The sequence below is a fragment of the Cornus florida genome, unplaced genomic scaffold (assembly GCF_030987335.1).
Source record: "Cornus florida cultivar Cherokee Brave unplaced genomic scaffold, ASM3098733v1 CherokeeBrave_3.0.0_Hap2_Chr05, whole genome shotgun sequence".
Classification (NCBI taxonomy): domain Eukaryota; kingdom Viridiplantae; phylum Streptophyta; class Magnoliopsida; order Cornales; family Cornaceae; genus Cornus; species Cornus florida.
The window spans coordinates 54,837,303-54,843,106 of NW_026775575.1; the positions used below are offsets into that span (position 1 = coordinate 54,837,303).

The 5,804-nt window shown below is 37.0% G+C and overlaps 1 non-coding gene across 1 annotated transcript; it reads left to right on the forward strand.

Moving 5' to 3' along the window:
* Positions 1 to 1,285: 1,285 nt before the first annotated feature.
* Positions 1,286 to 1,392, forward strand: LOC132310624 (small nucleolar RNA R71). The gene has a single exon (XR_009482655.1). It is a non-coding gene; the product is annotated as a small nucleolar RNA R71 (small nucleolar RNA).
* The last annotated feature ends 4,412 nt before the right edge of the window (positions 1,393 to 5,804 follow it).

Here is a 5,804-nt window from a genome sequence, read left to right on the forward strand (position 1 = left end):
TGCCTAATTGCATCTAGAAGAGGAAGATTAATTTTCACTTGTTTAAACACTTCCATCATATCATGAATTTTTCCTTCTTGTCTCCCAAATGATGAAGTCTCTCTCAAAGCTTGAGGAAATGGAGCTTTTGGCTCATAAGGCTTCTCTAATTGGGGAGATGATGATGAAGATGATGGAATGTGCTTTTTGGAACCACTAGCATCCAAGGAATTTGGAATGGGATGGATGCAACCACTTGGTTGTGCCAATTCATTATCCTCCTTAGGTACCTCTACCTTATTATCCACTTTCCTACCACTCCTCAAGGTAGTAATTGCTTGAACTTGCTCATTTCCAGAAAATTCTGATGAAGGACTTGCTTGCGCCATAAATTGCCCTTTAGGATTGGTCTCAGTTTGACTAGGCAACTTACCTTTCTCTCTCACATTTAAAGAATTAGCTAATTGCCCAATTTGAGCTTCAAGCTTTGCAATTGATTGAGAGTGAGAATGAAACAGTTGATTATCTTTTTGAAGATTACCTAAAGCTTGCAAGACTTTGTCCTCAAAAGCAGAACTCAGGAGGCGCTTGATTTGGATTAGAGTAAGATTGAGAATTTGATGCTTGAGGATGAGAGTAGGACTGAGGATTTGATGCTTGTGGATGAGAATATTGATTCATATTTTGAGGATAAAATGAAGGACGTTAACCTTGAGAATTCTGATTTTGATTTTGGAGATGTGGGGGAACATACTTTGCTTGGTAACCTTGAGTTTGAGGAGGGTTTGCACCATCTCCTTGATTTCTCCATGCAAAGTTTGGATGATTTTTCCACCCCGGATTGTAAGTATTGGAATAAGGGTTGTTCCCTTGATGAATGAAAGCAACATTTGCTTGTTCTTGAGACTCACTTGGTATAATTTGTCCAAGAGGGCAATTTGAAGTATGGTGAGTGTAACCAGAACAAGTCATGCACATTTCATTGGAATGGTGAGGATATGATTGAGTTGCCGGACCTTGATTCAAAAGGAATGTATCAAACCTTTGAGTAAGATTTTTGACCTCAGCGGCAATTTCCATGGAAGAGTCTATTTGATTTATAGCTTTCTTTCCTCCCATATGTGCTAGGTCACTACCCCTAGAAGATGAAGATCTATGCATTGAGTTTTCACTCATTTTTTCGAAAAGAAGCCAAATTTCATCTTCATTTCTTTCTATGTAGCTTCCGCCACAAGAAGCATCAACAATGCCCTTATTGGCATCGGATAAACTTGAAAAGAAACATTGAACTAATTGCCATTTAGGAATGTCATGATGTGGACATTTCCGTAGCAAGTCATTCAAACGTTCCCATGCTTCATGAAGGGGTTCTCCTTCTTGTTGTTTAAATTCACGAATGGAAGTTCTCATGGCATCAGTTCGACTTGCGGGGTAATACTTCTTTAAGAACTCTTGTTGTAATTGTGCCCAAGAGGTAATTGTATTCGGCTGCAAGTTATTGAACCAATATTTAGCTTTATCCCGAAGAGTGAAAGGGAAAAGCTTCATTTTTAGGACTTCTTCCGGAACATCTGTGATTTTCACGGTGGAGCAGACTTCCAAAAACTCATCTAAATGTTTTTAAGGCTCTTCATTGCTCAACCCATAGAAAAGGGGGCACATGTTAATGGTGGAAGCCTTAATCTCCTAATGATGAGCACGGAAATTTGGCAATTGAATACAAGTGGGTGCATTATATTGATTTGGAGTGTAACGATCCCTAAGGACCATTGGAGGATTGAGAGGATTGAGAGGAGGATATGGCATTTGACCTTGTTGATGATATGCCATTTGATCTTGTTGAGGGTATGCCATTTGAACATATTGTTGTTGTTGCTCACCAATTGGGGGAACAACATTTGGGCTTGGCATCCCTAGATTAGGTTGTTGCACCGCATGATTAACTAGTTGTGGCATTCCCAAGGGTGGATGCACACCTTGAGGATCCACAATATGAACTTGTGGTGGGTGGTGCACACCATTATGATCCACATGACCAAGATCTACAATGGGATCTTCAATTGGATCTTCCATTAAAGGTGATGGAAGATCAAAATTTGAAAGATTAAGATGACTATCCCTAGTACTACTTCTTAAACGCCGAAGAAAAATTTTGAGATTTTGATTTACAGGAGCAAGAGGACGATTAAGTGATCTACGACCATGCATGCACTAGAACAAGTCAACACACCAACATTTCAAAATTTCAACCTCCACATACGATGTTCCCAAACTCCTCAATAATATCAATGCACTTAAAACAAATAAATGCCTCCACACGGACCGATGCCTTCTACAAGAAGGTATGCTTGGACTTAAAAATAAAACAATTCAATTTAAGCCTCCACTTGGGCTGTCCACAGCATGCAAATTGGTATACAATTAAAGTACTAAAATTAAAGAGAACTTACAGATGGTCCTTAAGCAACTTTAAATTTTTTTAATTGCTTCTAAGTCCAGCGTTTGCTCCACTTTGCTTCAAGTACCTAATTGACAAATCAAATGAGAAAATAAAAATTTAAATGACTTAAAAGTAAACAATCAACAAAGAACTAATGTTTAATTCAATTCTTCAAAACAGTTAGGTCCCCGGCAACGGCGCCAAAACTATGGTGCGACCTGAGCGTGTGCACAAAATAATGCACAACACTTTAGGTTTAGAAATAATGTCAAGTGGGCACCATATTTTAAAATTTATAAAACCACTAAACACTTATACTATGGAGTATGAAGTGAGCAGGGATCGTCCCAAGAGATCTAAACAATTATAGGTTTTCCAGAATTGAATTCTACTTTAGTGCTTATGTGATTGCCAAAAGGGTTTTGTTTGTGATTAAAACGAATTTTAAACTAAATGATTACAATAAAGAAATAGAGTTTAAGAGATTGGAAAGAGACTTAGGGTGTAGGATTCACCACTAAGCACATTCTCTAACTCACTCACTTTCAACTAATTAGGGAAATAATACTATGTAATCTATATGTGGCTAACAAGTGCAATGAAAAGTGTAAACCATCAATTTCAAGCATGAATCAACTACCTAATGACAATTAAACTAAGTGTAGTGCAATTCACCCATTCAAAGCATGATTTATCAATCCAAGTTTCAAATTTAACATACATTAATCTAGAAGATAATGCAATTGTGACAAAAAGTATGGAATTCAAACATAAGTATGGATGGTCTACTTACCTAATAATTGAATTGCAATTAAATTAATTAAACTAATTAAATATGAATTTAAAACTAATTAGACAACAAATTAACCTAAACATGTAGTACCATCCATCAAATGGAAGCATTTTTCATCAATTTGAAACACAATTACAACTAAGCAATACCATGCATAGCCATCATAAGAATCAATTAACAAAGAATTCATGTGTAAAATTTGTTTATCAATCAACCACACATAAGACAATATGAGATTAATACAGATAATCAATTGGAAGAATTTAATTCATAATATTCAAGACTATACACTAATTACATAAATTAATCCCCAAAAAGTATGAAAAAAGAGAGAGAATAGGTTACATGCTTAGGGTTTATCCAACCCTAAGTAGAAGAATCAGCCACTCATGGTTGATGGAGTCGAAGACAGGACAATCCCTATCATCTGATTCATCTTCTCTGAACTTTTCTTCCAAACCATAGCCTGTTCTTGCTTTTTCTCTTTTTTCGCGTGTTTTTCCAGAGAGAAAATACGATACTACGATACAGAAAAAAAATAAATAAAATAAAACTTAATTTCCTTTCTCTCATAATCTTTACCTAAATAAAAACTAAAACTAACCCTAATCTAATGGCTCACTGGGCCTTAAGTAACAATCTCATTAAAGCCCAACAGTTCCCAAAATGAGCCCAAAAATTAAATAAAAACTGTAATGTTGCTAAGTCCTGGGGGATCGATCCCCCACCCTGGGGATCGATCCCCCCAGAGTTGACAAATTCCTTTAAGCCTTATTCAGCTCCATTTTTGCCCCGGGCTATTTGGTTTGCTTCTCCATCTTTGGGAACATCATCAAAGGCCCGAAATTGACCGCTTTGTGCCATTGTCTGAAAATCTTTGCTTAACTCCAAAAAGGCTTAATTGGACCGTTCTTAGCTCATTTTAATTTTATTGCCCTGAAATACACATAAACATAAATTAGGACTAAAACATAAAATTAAGATAGATGCAAAGACTGAAATACCTTAGCTTAGGTGCTGAAATGTGCAACATTTAAGCAATTATCAATAATTTATGGAGAAGGTTTGTTGGTGAGTTTCTCCTCCATTGTTCAGAGAGCAAGTGGATCAATTCATCCCAATTGGTAATTGTAGTGAAGAATTGACATTTGAGTTTGATGAACCGCCAAATTGGAGATACAAAACAACATGTGAGGAATAAGTGTTGGTGGGATTCTGGTTGAGAATTGCATAAGATACATATGTTGTTGTGATTGGACATTGATCTGCTGTCAAGAGTGGGTAACCTGGACTGAACTGCAAGCCAAAGATTGAACTTCATATGAGGAATTGTAGGGGAGATCCAGACTAAGTTATACCAGTGGACTCTTGGAGAGTGCTTTGAGAGAAATGATGTTGTATGCTTAAAGCTGAACTTGCCATTTGGTGATGCTGACCAGAGCTTACAATCACTTCTTGAAGAGCAAAGGGGCTGGAGAAGCAATAGCTCAGGAATTGCAGAAGTGAAGCTACTGGGAAATGACTAGGATGAGTTTTGGATGAATGAAGCCACCGAGATTGATTCATGGAACCCAGCATTTGTGAGAACACTTTGTGGGAAACGAGTGCAAAGAGGACCTCCTATGGACCAGTTGTCAAACCAGAATGAAGTCTCTGAGCCGTTGCCTACTTTGTGCTTGATAATTTGCCTAGCAAGATGTATGAGCTGTAAAATCGTCCTCCAACTCCAGGAGCAGGGATGTGGAAAATTGAGTGTCCAAAAATTTCTTGCTCTAATGAGATGAACTCTACACCAAGCAATCCAGAGCCTTCCAGTGTCATTGGAGTGAAGGTCCTAGATATACCTTAGGATGCCAACTTTATTAGATAGCTCCAAGTTGGGGATGCCAAGGCCTCCTTCCTCTTTTGGCAAGCAGACTTTGTTCCAAGTCACTTTGGCACCACTTGACTTCATTTCAGGCCCTGACCAAAGAAATGCTTTGAAGATTTTGTTAAGCTCATTAATGACTGCTTTGGGGAGGATGAAGATACTCGACCAATAAACTTGAGTTGAGACCAGTACTGCTTTAACAAGTTGTAGCCTTCCTGCATAAGAGAGAGATCTGGAGGACCAATGAGAGATTCTGTTTGTGATCTTCTCAATAAGTTGGCTGCAGTGAGATGATTTCAGGTTAGTAGTGATGAGTGGAACCCCTAGATACTTGACTGGGAGGGAACCAATCCCAATTGATTATATATATATATATATATATATATATATATATATATATATATGGAAATAACAATCATACACATTCACTAGCAACACAAAAAATATTTATTAGTAGAGATGAGGGATTGATTTATTTATGGGTTAATATGGTGAGCTATTGGTGATAGTTTCCTTAATTAATGATTTTTCTTTATTGGAACAATATTGTACCTATTTATTGTGTAGGCATACTGAATAAGAATATAAGCTCTAGGCTGAACCACGTAATATTCCTTTCTTATTATTTCTTTTATTCTCTATTTTGTCTTATATTATTCTTTAATATTTTTTAATCCAACCCCAGGGCTACGTCCATAAAGAGAGATTTCACTATTAACGAA